Genomic DNA, 15,537 nt, shown 5'->3' on the forward strand with positions numbered 1-15,537 from the left:
CACACCATACAATCTTGGTTGTTCAATCTTACCACTTTCATGTAGTATAAGAGCTTATCCAATCAAGCATTCAAGGTATTTTCAATCTGTTGGTCCTTATACTACAAAGATTTGGTAAATCTGTACAACCAAGATTGTATGGTGTGTGTTGAGCTTAAGAGCCGGCTCTTTGCTGCGAACGACATGAGACGGTTCTCAGTTTTAACCACTTCAGGACTCAGCCTTTACCCCCCCTTAAGGACCAGCGCTGATTTCGCTGATCTGTGCTGGGTGGGCTCTACAGCCCCCAGCACAGATCAAATACCAGGCAGAGCGACCAGATCGCCCCCCTTTTTTCCCCACTAGGGGGATGATGTGCTAGGGGGTCTGATCGCTCCTGCCTGCGTGTGGCTGGCGGGGGGGGGGGACCTCAAAGCCCCCTCCACCGCAGAATTCCCCCTCTCCTCCCTCCCTGCCCCGGAGATCGGAGGCTGCACAGGAACGGATCTGTCCTGTGCAGCCTCTAACAGGCTCCTGCCTGTCATGTGACAGCAATCCCCGGCCGCTGATTGGCCGGGGATCGCTGATCTAGTACAACGCTGCTACTGTTAGCAGCGTTGTAAAAATGTAAACAATGCGGAATATTTCCGCTTGTGTGTACATTTAGCCTGCGAGCTGCGATCGGCAGCCCGCAGGCTATTCACGGAGCCCCCCGCCGTGAATTGACAGGAAGCAGCCACTCGCGCGAGCGGCTGTTTCCTGATTAATTAGCCTGCAGATGTGCGTCGCTGGTCCTGCAGCTACCACTTTGCCGACGCGCGTTATGAGTGCGCAGTCGGCAAGTGGTTAAAAGAGCCGATGCCTCAGCCGCCCCACACAGCTCTGCTTTGCTCTGTGATAAAGGGCGCTGAGGCATGCTGGGAGATGTAGTCCTCCTCTTTCAGCTTGTAGGAGTGTATGGGGCGGAGCAGAGCAGTAGCAGGAGGGATTGCCCCAGTCAGATAAGCAGTCTGGCGTTGTCATGGAGACGGGGGCGGGGCTTTTACTCCGATTCTGAGTGGTGTCTAGTGATATTTAATTCAGAGCTGTAAGAGCCGGCTCTTTCATGGGAGCCGATTCAGAAGAGCCGATTCTCTGAGAAGAGCCGAAATTCCCATCACTAACACACAGGACACAGCTTTTGTCAGACTGTGCCTGTGTGGTGAATCTGCGCTATGCAGAGTACGAGCCTGACCTCCCATGATGACCTGTCTCCCCAGAGTCCAGTGGCAGTGATGATTGGCAGGCAGTGAGCCGCTAAGAGGAGCCATCTCTCATTCCTCCCTTTCATCTGCACCTTTTAGCAAAACTAGTCCAGGAAGGAGGGACAGTCTGCATGGAGGTCAGCCAGGCATACACTGTAAGCAGCTTAACCCCCCATTCTATCATTATTTAGCCTCTCACTGACCTGCCCTCTACCCAAATCCAACAAGCTTTATTGTCAGGACCAAATACATTTAGCATTGCCAAAACAAAACCTTAAAGGATACCCCAACTGAAATGTGACATAATGAGATAGACATGTGTATGTACGGTGCCTAGCACACAGATAACTATGCTGTGTTCCTTTTTTTCTTTCTCTGCCTGAAAGAGTTAAATATCAGGTATGTAAGTGGCTGACTCAGTCCTGACTCAGACAGGAAGTGACTACAGTGTGACCCTCACTGATAAGAAATTCCCCTTTTTTTACCGCTTTCTTGCTCTCCGAAGCCATTTTCTGTTAGGAAAGTGTTTTATAGTTGGAATTTCTTATCAGTGAGGGTCACACTGTAGTCACTTCCTGTCTGAGTCAGGACTGAGTCAGCCACTTACATACCTGATATTTAACGCTTTCAGGCAGAGAAAGAAAAAAAGGAACACAGCATAGTTATCTGTGTGCTAGGCACCGTACATACACATGTCTATCTCATTATGTCACATTTCAGTTGGGGTATCCTTTAACATTGGGGGGGGGGGGAGTAAGGGAACGATATAGGTATACAGTCCATAGAAGTGTGGAGGATATATGGGGGGATGAGATATATAGTCCATAGGGGAGGGGGGTATAGGGTTATCCAGTCCATGTGGTATCATGTTCTTCTCAGTTGGTGGCAGGCAGTGATATATCGGGCTGCTATTTGCACAGTTTTTTCCTCTTCCCTCAGTAGGATGTAGAGTTTCCTCTCCTCATCTGTGGAGGTGAAATCTGGGATGTGGGCGCAGAGTCTCTGGGAGTGGCCGGTCCTCAACAGTGTGTATTTTCTGCAGTGTAGCAGGAAGTGGGCCTCATCCTCCAGGACCCCCTGGTCACATTGCCTGCACAGTCTCTCCTCCCGGGGCTTCCATGTCTGTCTGTGTCGCCCTGTCTCTATCTCCAGGTTGTGGGTGCTATGACGGTATAGGCTCAAGGTCTGTCTGTCTTTGTGGTGGTGTAGCATCAAACATGGCTAAAGATCCGATTCGGCATGCCAGATCTTTAGGTGACATGGGTGGGTGCTAGACACACGCTGGATTCTATTTTAATAGCTGCCTTGGCCAAGTTTAATCCAGGGTGTGTACATAGCTTTAGTAGGGCTTCCACCCAGACGCGTATCTGGAAGAGTGCAGGCATGGCACGTGCCCCAGGCGCCCTCCCTCTTCAAACGGGGGTGGAGGGGGCGCAGTGCTGCTGACAGCATTCCTGAGTCTAAGGGAGTAACAATCATCCAGCAGCCTGTCCGTCTCAGTCTTTGTCATATGGATGTTTGATTAATTTAGAAGCTATTGAGAGGTGAGCTTCAAACTTTTCCCTCTCTCCAAACTTTTCCCTCTCTCCCTACCACAGATCATGTCTCAGTCCACTGAGATAGCAGCAGATGCGTTTGGTCTGGAGGTTACAGGGTCTCCTATTCATTCCCTCTCTGGCATTCACACATTCCTCAGCCTAATCGCAATGTGCTGTTTACTTACTTTTATTTATGACACTCTCTGCACATTAACCATTATCCTGCTGGCATCTCTGTGGACAGTTTTAACAACTTCTCTCTTTTACACTGTACCACAATAGTTAAAATGCATTATATTTCTAGCTCAGTATCTATCTACTAATATTCAATAGGTTGTCAGGCTATTATTATGTTATAATCGACACTGCAAATGTGTCATTGCTTTCATTCATATGAGAGTGGTGGCTTCCATATTTATTTCCTTTTAAACAATACACTTGCATGGAAATCCTGCTGATCTTTCTGGTCACTAGGGCCTAAATCACACACCTGAAACAAACATGCAGCTAATCTTGTCAGATGTGTTATACAGTAGATACCCATGCTCGAATGTACCCAAATTCGATTCAAGTACATTTGAATTCGGGTCCGGGGCAAATTCGGATTCGAATTCGATCGCGACCATCGAATTCAATTCGTGATCGGTAACTGAATTCGGGAAAAATTCGTGTTCGCAAATTCGGATGGCCTTTTTTTTTTTTTTTTAAAGGGAAATCATATTTAAATAGGTGTAATTAAAAAAAAAAAAAGAATTTGATGGAAAACTTTTTTCCTGCATTTCTTGTTTATTCTTCTTCACCGTCTTCACCTTCTTTTTGTTCTCTCCATCTTTTTCTTCACCGTCTTCTTTTTCTGTTTTACCATCTTCTTTCTCGTCATCAATCATTACTATCATCTTCATCATCTTCTTCTTCACTTGCATGTGGTTCTTCAAGTTCTTCTTCTTCTTCACCTGGTTCTTCTTCTTCTGGTTCATCTTCAATTGGTTTTTCATCTTCTTCACCTGGTTCTTCTTTGTCTTCTTCTTCATCATCCTCTGGTTCTTCATCATCATCTGGTTCTTCTTCTTCATCATCTGGTTCTTCTTTTTCTTCTTCAATCATCTGGTTCTTCTTCATCATCATCATCATCATCATCATCATCATCATCTAGTTCTTCTTCACCTGGTTCTTCTTCACCTGGTTCTTCTTCTCCTTCTTCTTCTTTTTTGTTTTGTGTTCATATTCTTCCTCTTGTACCCAACTTACTGTTTTTTCCCTTACAGAACTCCACTGTTGTAAAATTTTTTCTTCAACACCAGCATAGCTAAATTTGTGGCGTAATAGCTAGTGGCGCATGGCAGCAGCGCATAATTCTGTGGACCCTGGCGGTGGGAACACAGACAGCAGGAGGTTAAATACAGCAGCAGGAGGAGGAGGAGTGACGTTTGGCAGCAGGCAATGTAACGGGCCATGGTACCTAGCGTTGGAAGCACGGCTGTAAATAAACACCAACAGCAGGAGGTTCAGGACAGCAGTCGTGAAGCCCACATTGTGTCCAATGCACAACTGGGACAGCACAGTTTTCAACCCAGACACCTCATAATTTTTTTTTTACAACACTATATAGCTATTGTAGTGACGTAATAGCTAGTGGCGCATGGCAGCAGCGCATAATTCTGTGGACCCTGGTGGTGGGAACACAGACAGCAGGAGGATAAATAAAGCAGGAGGAGGAGGAGTGACGTTTGACAGCAGGCAATGTATTCTGTGGACCCTGGCGGTGGGAACACAGACAGCAGGAGGATAAATACAGCAGCAGGAGGATAAGTGACGTGTGGCAGCAGGCAATGTAACAGGGCAATGGTACCTAGCGTTGGTAGCACGGCTGTAAATAAACAGCAACAGCAGGAGGTTCCGGACAGCAGTCGTGAAGCCCACATTGTGTCTAATGCACAACTGGGATAGCAGTTTTCAACCCAGACACCTCAGATTTTTATTTTTTTTACAACACTATATAGCTATTGTAGTGGTGTAATAGCTAGTGGCGCATGGCAGCAGCGCATAAGTCTGTGGACCTGGGCGGTGGGAACACAGACAGCAGGAGGATAAATACAGCAGGAGGAGGAGGAGTGATGTTTGGCAGCAGGCAATGTATTCTGTGGACCCTGGCGGTGGGAACACAGACAGCAGGAGGATAAATGCAGCAGGAGGAGGAGGAGTGACATTTGGCAGCAGGCAATGTAATGGGGCCATGGTACCTAGCGTTGGTAGCACAGCTGTAAATAAACAGCAACAGCAGGAGGTTCCGGACAGCAGTCGTGAAGCCTACATTGTGTCCAATGCACAACTGGGACAGCACAGTTTTCAACCCAGACACCTCAGAATTTTTTTTTTTTTTACAACACTATATAGCTATTGTAGTGGCATAATAGCTAGTGGCGCATGGCAGCAGAGCATAATTCTGTGGACCCTGGCGGTGGGAACACAGACAGCAGGATGATAAAAATCAGCGCCGCGTAATATGTTGGCACTTTATAAATACAATAAGTAAATAAATACAGCAGCAGCAGGAGGAGGAGTGACGTTTGGCAGCAGGCAATGTATTCTGTGGACCCTAGCGGTGGGACCACAGACAGCAGGATGTTAAATACAGCAGCAGGAGTAGGAGTGGCAGTAGGCCATGGTACCTAGCGTTAGTACCAAAGCAACTAAAGAAAAACCAGACCAAATTATCAGGACCCAGGGACTGAAGGTTGATGTCAAACAATAATTCCCAGGCACCTCATGTCCTCCTTTCGCCGACAACAGGTGCCTGGAACGTGCCTTCAATCCAGGCCTGGTTGATCTTCAAAAATGTCAGTGTGTCCACGCCCTCTGTGGACAGATGAGAGCGCTTCTCGGTGACCACGCCACCGGCCACACTGAAGCACCTCTCGGACAGCACGCTGGAAGGGGGGCAAGACAATACTTCCAGGGCGTACTGCACCAGCTCACTCCAGATTTGCAAGCGCTCCACCCAGTACTCCATGGGGTCCATAGGCTCCTCGCTGCCATTTGGCCCACGTCCTCAACCTGGTGGTACAGAAGTTCATGCGCACCTACCAGGGGATGGAGGAGCTGTTGAAAGCGGCGCGGAAAATTGTGCGCACTGAAGCAGAGCCAGTTCTCTCATGAAGCAAGGTGAAACACTTACATCAGGTGCAGAGATTATAGGGACAGCATGTTTTGTACTGTGCGTTTACACTTACAGCGAGAAGAGCGAGCGAGGTGAGAGGTCATCACTGGGGAAAAGCAGCTTGTTGTGCTGTATGAGGAGTCTGACATGAGTGAGGAGGGAGGAAGGAGGAGAGCAGCAGTGTTTCATTTGACTTGCACAGCAGAAGGGAGGAGGTGGCACTGCTGTCCTGAATGAGGAGGAATGGAGGACGGCCGACTGGCTGAGGGTGAGCAGTTTGTTTGTCACAGACTTGCAGCCAGCCAGTGTGTTATTGTGTTGAGCTGCACTGTATCATGTCTCAAGTTGATGCATATGCTCCCTTGCTGACTGAGAACATTAAATGAAGGAGAGTAAATTGTTGGGTTCTGTGCAATCATTCCAAATCAGGGGGACATCATCACAAGTTGGCCTCAGGCAGCAAAAAGTCTACAAATGGCCTTGACCTGAAGTGAAAGAAAACTTATGATATAATGAATTGTATGTATAGTACAGCTAAGAAATAGAGCATTAGCTGCAAAGAAATGATTATTATGTTGTTTTCCAGTACAGCATGAGTTAAAAAAAAACTTCAGTTATCTATGGAAAAGAGCTTCTCTGAGCTCTCCTACCCAACTTCAGTGATGTTTTCTGAAGCAATGAAACATCAAATAAACATAAACAGATTTAGATAATGTTTTACTGCAGGGAAGTTCAAAGGGTCTTTAGCTCTGCTCTTTATAGTTTAACTACTTCAAGACCGCCCCACGCAAATGGGCGTGGTCGCGGCGGCAGCCCCAGGACCGCCCAACGCCAATTGGCGTCAGGTCCTGGAGCCGGCTACTGAAGGAGATCGCGCGCAGCGTGCGAGTGTATCTCCTACTCGGGGGGGGGGGGGGGGGCGGAGCTCCGCCCCGTCATCAGTCTCTGAGCGGTAGACTGTTAGACGGCGTGATCGCCGTCTATTTACATAGTACAGCGCTGCGATCGGCAGCAGCACTGTACTGGGGACAGCCGTGTGACACGGCTGTCCCCTCTGTATCTGCGGGAGTGATCCGCTGTCATAGGCTGAAGCCTATGACAGCCGATCACACTGATTGGCTGGAGGGGGGATTTATAAATATTTTAAAAAGCAGCAAATTTTCATTAAAAAATAAACAATAATAAACAAATGTCTGGGGGGCGATCAGACCTCACCAACAGAAAGCTCTGTTGGTGGGGAGAAAAAGGGGAGGGATCACTTGTGTGCTGAGTTGTACGGGCCTGCAGCTATGCCTTAAAGCTGCAGTGGGCCATTTAGTTAAAATTGCCCTGGTCTTTAGGGGGGTTTTCCACTGCAGTCATCAAGTGGTTAAAGTGTACCTGAGATGAACTGCAATAAAAAAATTCATACATACCTGGGGCTTCCTCCAGCCCTCCTCAGCCTGATCCATCCCTATCGTTGTCCTCCACCTTCTGGATCCTCCATAAGGGCTCCCGTAAGTTCGGCCAGTCGACACCTGTGCAGTGCGGCTATACAGCGTGCAGTAAGCCACAACTGGCCGAACTTATGGGAGTCTCTACGGAGAATCCAGAAGGCGGCGGATGGTGACGAGGGACGGATCAGGCTAAAGGGGGCTGGAGGAAATCCCAGGTATGTATGATTTTTTTATTGCAGGTTGTCTCAGGTTTCCTTTAAAATAAAGTGTGTAGTTAGTAAATTGCAAATATGACAGAACGATGCAATGTTATAAAAAAAGCTATATATCTGAAAGTAAAAATAGGAGACTCTTTTCTTTGCTACTACTGTTGTATTTATTATTATCCCTACTATACATACAAGTCATTATATCATGTTTTGGGGGGGGGGTTTTCGCTTTAGTGTCACTTTAAGAATCCAGATCTGTGATAGGCTCGGGAGCTGACTTTCATTATCATATGTCACATATTAGTGAATGTCACATGTTAGGGACTTTAAGAAGGGTGGGTTCATTCATTGTTACATCCACCTAACAGTTTCTAGTAGAAACACAGTGGAATTGTAGTGCTTTCTATGCTGGGATACTTTTGCCATTAAACCTTGCAGTGTGTAGAGCACATTGAAAAGATGTTGCTTTGAATCGGCAGATGTTTCCTTCAAAATGTACGCCTGCCTATTCTATGAATCATACACATTCTTCTTCCAGTGTTTATTGCATGCAAATAATTCTCTGTCCAATAAGATTCTACACATTAACACAGAAAAGGCAGAACCCTGTACACTAGATGTCAATCAAAGATCAGTGGTAACTGTTACAAAGTACACACTGCATACCTGTGTACCTTCTACACAATGAAAATAGCTACTGGAAAGGCAAGGTTTAACAATTGCCTGGGGCCATCAGTAGCTCTTGTATGAATATATACTATACATTCTCTGGAAGGCTGACTCCACCCAAAATATATTTGTCAGTTTTTCTTGGTGGCTTACAGATTAAAGGGACATTGCAGTGAGAGGGATATTAAGGTTGCCATATATTTTTACTTTGTAACAATGCTAATTGTATGGCAGTCCTGCTAATCTCTGCTGCAGCAGTGTCTGAATCGCACACGTGATGTGAAGTGGTGTAACAGCACTTCATGAGACCCCCTAGCAGCCCCGGGCCGACCATGAGGCGGGGTTAGGCAGGTGGCGGAAGTTGGGGTCAGTGCCCGCCGGCCCGTGGGTGGGGCCACCGAGCTGGATGGGATAGCAGCCAGGAAGAGGGAGCAGCGGGCACAGCGTTGGGGAGGGGGGTCAGACCACCTGAGGCTCCCCTGTCTGCTCTCCCCCTCCAGCGATTTGCTCAAAATTCTATTCGTTCAGCCAAGCAGCGGGGATCCTGCGCTGCATTCTACCGCTTGCATCACTTCCTGCAATGCCTCCCACTGAAGTACAGTGGGTGGCATTGCAGGAAGTGACGCAAGTGGTGGAACGCAGCGCAGGATCCAGAACGTAGGTGAGTCATTATGCCCCCCGCTGCCTGGCAGAACGTAATTGAATTTTGAGCAAATCGCTGGAGGGGAAGAGCAGACGGGTGAGGGAAGGGGGGTCCAACCCCCTTCCCTGACGCTGTGCCTGCTGCTCCCCCTTCCTGGCTGCTACCCCTCCAGGCTACCTATACTGGGGGACAATTATACCATGGGGGGCGGCATCCTCACAAGTTTGCCTCAGGCAAAAAAAAGTTTAGAACCGGCCCTGCCCACCAGAAAAACTTTGATGCCCTCCCCACCCATGTTCCCCTGCCTCCCCTCTGTGCCCCTTACAGCCTCGGGGCCCATCTCACACAGGTCATAAAACAAGTGTGACCATCATGATCTTCACACCCATTACAAGTGTAGCCATAAAAACACCTGCTCTGAAGTATAGTCCCCTGTATCGGAGGAAGGGAAGGTTAGTAGATGAGGCCCCCAACAGCTCTGGGCCCCCCCTTTGCAATTACAAGGGAGGCTCCCCTCTAGTTATGCCTGATGCAGTTAATATGGACAGACTTTAATCACAGCACCTGATGTCCATACTCATTCTGGGTCTGTGGCTGAAAGTATTAGGCCCCGTTTCTACTTTTTCCATCTCCTAGACGGATGCCCACACTTGTTCTGATGGGAGTATACATCCAAATCTCTAGCCGTGCCATGACCCAGGCAGGGCCCAATGAGCAGATCTTACCATCTACACAAAAAACACTGTGACACCCAAATGGTGTAATTATTGATAATACTAGCAAACCTAAGCCCGTTTAAAAACGGGCTCTAGGTCTGTGTTTCTCGCCACACGCGCGCCCGCCATCCGCCAAGCGGCCCACCACCCGCCGCCACGCACGCACCAGCCGCAGCGCACGTCCGCCGCAGTGCGCATCCGCTGCACACCCTCAACTAGTTTTTTGTACCCCTAGCCAGGAAGCTCCACCTTTATCAAAAGCTGCGTAAACACGCAAGACTGAGGCGGTCGACAACAATCGCCTCAGCCTATAATCCCGCATGTATGCAGCAGCTCTTGATGAACGACCGCCACCTGACTAGTGATCCGCCCGGCAGATCAACTTAGCCAAGCGACTGCCAATCGATTTGACTGCGCCGCTCGCCTTGCCCATCACATGATGTCACGTGTACGCATCCCCACATAGCAACAGAATGCGATGTCAGCTGTACAGCTGACACTCGTTTATATAGTCGGTCCAGCGATGTTGCTCGAGGGATTCCGATCCCCGACAAGCAACATCAGTCAGCCCATGTGTACGGGCCTTTACACCTAACAGCTCTATTGTTCCTGGTCTGGTCAGCTCTGGGCCCACCCCAGCTCATGTCCCGTTTCGCGTAGCTGTGCCCTGCTCTGCAGTGGTGTAGCAAAGAAGCTGTGGTCCCCGGTGCAAGTTTTACCTGGGGCCCCCCAAGTTTTATATACATAACAAATGATATGGCGTGCCAAAACCAATCAAGGACAACCACAGTGTCAGAGGTGCAATAAGGGGATGGGGAACAGTGTATTATTGATTACTACTATTCAAAGCATCTCTAGAAGTGAATATTATCAGCACAGGACCAATAAGTAGTGAATACTGTGGTTGAGGGAGGGCCCCTCTGGCCCAAGGGCCCCAATGCGGTCGCTACCTCTGCACCCCTATTGCTACGCCACTGCTGCTCTGGGGCGCCTTGCTCAGCTATGGGATTTTAGATTTGATATTCAAAACAATGCAGCAGGCAGCACGTTTTTCCCTTGCATGTGAAATGATTGATTTCAATAGGCTCCGATTTGATATTGAATAACTGTAATGGCATTCCCCATCCCTGTTGGCCTCTTCAGTAAGTGGTATTGATGTATTTATTTAGGCACTTGCTATTGTATTCCCCTGCACTGGCCACCTGCTGATCCAGCACTCTTCCTTCTCCATAGAATGGTACATACATCGTGCTTAGCAGAAAGCCCAAAGTGATCATGTTAAATTGTTTTTTAGGCAACTATAATAGTCAAACAACAATAGTCAGAAGAAAAACGTTTCTAAGGCCTCTTTTTCCAAAACCTGTGTTTCAATTCAATTTTTGGATTGCACTTGATTGCCAATCACAAGGGCACAACAATAAACATGGTCGTGCCCTTTTTTCACTGGTGTGATTTGGTTTGGCCAAACATACGCGTGCACCAATTTTTTCTGTATTTGAGATATAGACAGTTTTTTGTTACATGGAAAATTGTGAACTGCCCAGTCTAAATGTTGGAATCTTGTAATAACTGTGTCGAAACATGAACGGTGTAAAAAAAAAACAACAGAAACGTACGATCACAGCCCGTTGCGATGCCAATTTTTAGTGGCAAAAGGGTCTAACTGTACAATGATGCTTATTAACTGGCATTTAAAGGACACCTGATATGAGAGAGACATGGAGCTGCCATATTTATTTCCCTTTAACTACCTAAAGACCGGGTCACACCCATGGGCATGACCGCGGTGGCAGCCCCAGGACCGCCTAATGCCAATTGCCGTCAAGTCCTGGGGCCGGCTACTGCAGGGGAACGCACGAAGGCTGCGCGCGCATCTCCTGCTTGGGAGGCGGAGCTCCGCCGCGCTTTCAGTCTTTGAGACTGTTAGATGGTGAAACTGCCGTCTTTTCACTAAGTACAGCGCTGCTATCTGCAGCAGCACTGTACTGGGGACAGCCATGTGACGCGGCTGTCCCTCTGGCACACAGGAGAGCTATCGGCTCTCATAAGCTGAAGCCTATGACAGCCGATTGCATCATGAGCTGGCTGGGGGAGGGAGGGTGTTCTGGTAACAACAACAAAAAAGTTTTTTATACAAAAAAAAAAATATTTATACAAAAAAATAAACACGAGTGGGGGGGGGGGGGGGAGACAACAGGCGCAATCAGACACTTGTGTGTTGAGTTGTGCGGACCTGCAGCTTGGCCTTAAAACTGCAGTGGCCCAATTAACAAAAAATGGCCTGGTCTTTAGGGGGGGGGGGGGTGGTACTGTAGTCCTCAAGTGGAGAAACAATGCCAGTTGCCTAGTACCCTGCTGATCTTTAATGCGTCAGTAGTGTCTGAATCACACACCTGAAACCAGCATGTAGAAAATCTAGTCAAACTTCAGTCAAACATCTGATCTGCATGCTTGTTCAGGGTCTATGGTTAAATGTATTAGAGTCAGAGGATCAGCACAGACTGCCAGGATATGTTGCATTTTTTAAAAGAAAATAAATATGACAGCCTCCATATCTCTCTCACTTCAGGTGTCTTTCAGAGGCTTAATTACACTGTTCTGGGTTAGGAATACAACATTTTAAATTTGAACTACCAGTAGATTACTGGGATTTACCCAATTTTGGTAAAGAGTTATTCAAATGCGTAACTCGCTTTATACATGCTACATGTAACAAGCAATGTAAACGATGCATATATACAGCCAGCTATGCAATTTGTCTAACTCGATACATACATTTAGAATTTCCATCAATCCTGGTAAACTTAATTTCTGCATGTGATACGTTTTGTGAATCTACCCCAAAGTTTCTAACTTACTATACTTTCTTTAGATAGCGTTATGTTTATGACATTTCATTTTAAAAATAGTTATTAGAAGTACGATTTTGGGGGATCCTTTTACACTAGCTAAAAGAAGCATTTTGTCTTTCAAGGTCTATGGTGGTCACTCTGAGAATGTAAAAATCCTGTTTGTGTCAATGGGCTTGATTCACAAAGCGGTGCAAACTGTTTAGCACGGGTGTGCTAAACAGGTAGCACGTGAAGTGCTTTTCGCGGACTGTTGTGCGCGCAAAGTGCCGCGATTCGCGCGATCGCGGACTTTTGCGCGCGCAAAAGTCCGCGAAAAGCACTTCACGTGCTAACTGTTTAGCACACCCGTGCTAAACAGTTTGCACCGCTTTGTGCAAACTTTTAAAATTTTTAAGGAGCCAATGCTCCTTAAAAATTTTCTGGTTTAAATACCTGGTTTTCCAAATAATGGCACAGAAGGCAATATAATAGGTAATGCACATTATTAATGAGTGAAGGAGAGTCCAATTATTTTATTGTTTAGGTTTCTTACACTTTCAGCTAAATTGCAGATTCTCTTGCTAGATTTAAATAATAATAGCAGATTGGTGACTGTAGGGCACAATGAAAGACGGAGGACAACTAAATGTAGCAAAATCTGCTAGCAGGTTGGTGTCCGTTGGGCATGATTAAAGAGACACTGTAAGGGAAAAAACAGCTTCTGGGGGGTATTTACCTTGGGAGGGGGAAGCTTCTGGATCCTAATGAGGCTTCCCCATCCCCGTGTAGCCCCGATCCAGCGCTGGCATCCCACAAAAATCCGCTGACAAGTTTGTCGGCGGATGTGCACAGGTGCAGTAGCGCCTGCATTATGCAGAGATATTTACCTTTTGGGTTCCAGCGCAGGCTCAGTACCATCTTCCCCCTCGGGCACCACTGAGGGGAAGATGGAACTGCGTCTGCACTGGATCGCAAATGTAAATACTGCCCTCTGCTGCTGTCCCCCAGCTCTGGATCCATACTGCACAGGAGAAAGGGGGAAGCCTAGGAGCCAGAGGCTCCCACCTCCAGAGGTAAGTACCCCTCAGGGGCTCTTTTTTTTCTTACATGTTCTCTTTAAGGTTAGCGGATAGTAAATGTGTAGGAACGTTTACAGTGCACGGTTGTCCAGCGTGTGTATAAGCATACAGTACAGGGGGAATCTAGAGGGATCTGCAAAATCTTTAACATGTGGGTAAGTGTATAAGGTGTGTGTGTACAATGTGTGAGTAAGTGTAGGGTATATGTTTGCATAGTGTGTAAGAGAGTGTATAAGTGTAGGGCATATATAATATTGTCTATGTCTATGTGCCACGAGGGCGAGAGCTGTGCGGAACCTTTTGTAGGGCTATAGATTCTCTGCAAATAGGCCTCCATATAGTTTCGGATGTTATTAATACAAACTTGGCACAGACCTTGTCCCCATTGCTATACCTTTCAACTGCAAATAAAATCAATTTAAAGATGAAAACATCTGGGAGAAAGCATGAATGGGATGAGTGAAATAAATTGTAGTCATTTATTGTGACTAGTCAGGTGTCACAATAAATTACTGGCTGTATCCTTCTCCTCTTATCCTGCTGCCCTCGTTAGTATGCATTGCCACAGGTTGCCTTTTTGGGAGTTCTGTAAGGACTTTTTTATTTTTTTGTTTTGATGGAATGTGGTGGTTGCCCACTTAGCTACGACTTCTTTTGGATCTACAAAAATGAAAATCAGAGCATGTCATATACAGTATAATTGCATATTAAAAAAAGGAACTTTAATCCAGGATTGAGGTTCATCCCAATCAGTAGCCGGTACCCCCTTTCCCATGAGAAATCTTTACCTTTTCTCGAATAGATCATCAGGGATGTCAGTGTGGCTGATATTGTGGTGATACCCCTCCCACAGTGTGACAGTTCCCTGTCTGTAAACCTCGTTGCATTGTGGGAAATAATGCCTGTTTCCACTACCTGTGTGTTTTTATAGTATAAGGCTGGGTTCACATACGGGATGACATAGCATGAAAAAGTAGCATTTTAGTATGGTGCGTTTGCGATTTGCAATTGCGTTTTTACTGCGTTTCTTTGTGCGTTTTAATCTGTTTGCGGTTCGCTAATGGAAAACGCATATGTGTTTTGTATGCTTTTTTTTAAATTTATGCAAATCACTAGGAAGACAACAGGAAGCGGAAACACATCAGAGATCTTTACTTTTTAATTAAAAACGCATTAAAAAACGCATGAAAACCCCAATGCAGATGCGTTACCATAGACTTTCATTATGTGCGTTTTGGCAGCCAGCCTGCATATTATGCAACACTACCAGCATTTGCGGAACGCATACTGTACAAACGCAGTGAAACGCAGCTTCTTCTGCTTCCCATAGACTAACATTGCTGCATAAGACGCAGCGTTTCCCACTACGCTAGTGTTTCTGCTATGTGTGCACCCAGCCTATATACAGTGGAGGAAATAATTATTTGACCCCTCACTGATTTTGTAAGTTTGTCCAATGACAAAGAAATGAAAAGTCTCAGAACAGTATCATTTCAATGGTAGGTTTATTTTAACAGTGGCAGGTAGCACATCAAAAGGAAAATCAAAAAAATAACCTTAAATAAAAGATAGCAACTGATTTGCATTTCATTGAGTGAAATAAGTTTTTGAACCCTCTAACAATAAAAGACTTAATACTTAGTGGAAAAACCCTTGTTTGCAAGCACAGATGTCAAACGTTTCTTGTAATTGATGACCAAGTTTGCACACATTTTAGGAGGAATGTTGGTCCACTCCTCTTTGCAGATCATCTGTAAATCCCTAAGGTTTCGAGGCTGTCTCTGTGCAACTCTGAGCTTGAGCTCCCTCCATAGGATTTCTATTGGATTAAGGTCCGGAGACTGACTAGGCCATTCCATGACCTTAATGTGTTTCTTCTTGAGCCACTCCTTTGTTGCCTTTGCTGTATGTTTTGGGTCATTGTCGTGCTGGAACACCCATCCACGACCCATTTTCAATTTCCTGGCAGAGGGAAGGAGGTTGTCGTTCAGGATTTCACGATACATGGCTCCGTCCATTTTCCCGTTAATGCTATT

At 46.5% G+C, this 15,537-nt stretch overlaps 1 protein-coding gene across 1 annotated transcript in view; it reads right to left on the reverse strand.

Moving 5' to 3' along the window:
• Positions 1–15,537, reverse strand: part of CHST12 (carbohydrate sulfotransferase 12) — an 84,648-nt gene that overhangs the window by 43,417 nt on the left and 25,694 nt on the right. The window lies entirely within an intron of this gene.

This window comes from Hyperolius riggenbachi, chromosome 7 (genome assembly GCF_040937935.1).
Source record: "Hyperolius riggenbachi isolate aHypRig1 chromosome 7, aHypRig1.pri, whole genome shotgun sequence".
NCBI classification, from domain to species: domain Eukaryota; kingdom Metazoa; phylum Chordata; class Amphibia; order Anura; family Hyperoliidae; genus Hyperolius; species Hyperolius riggenbachi.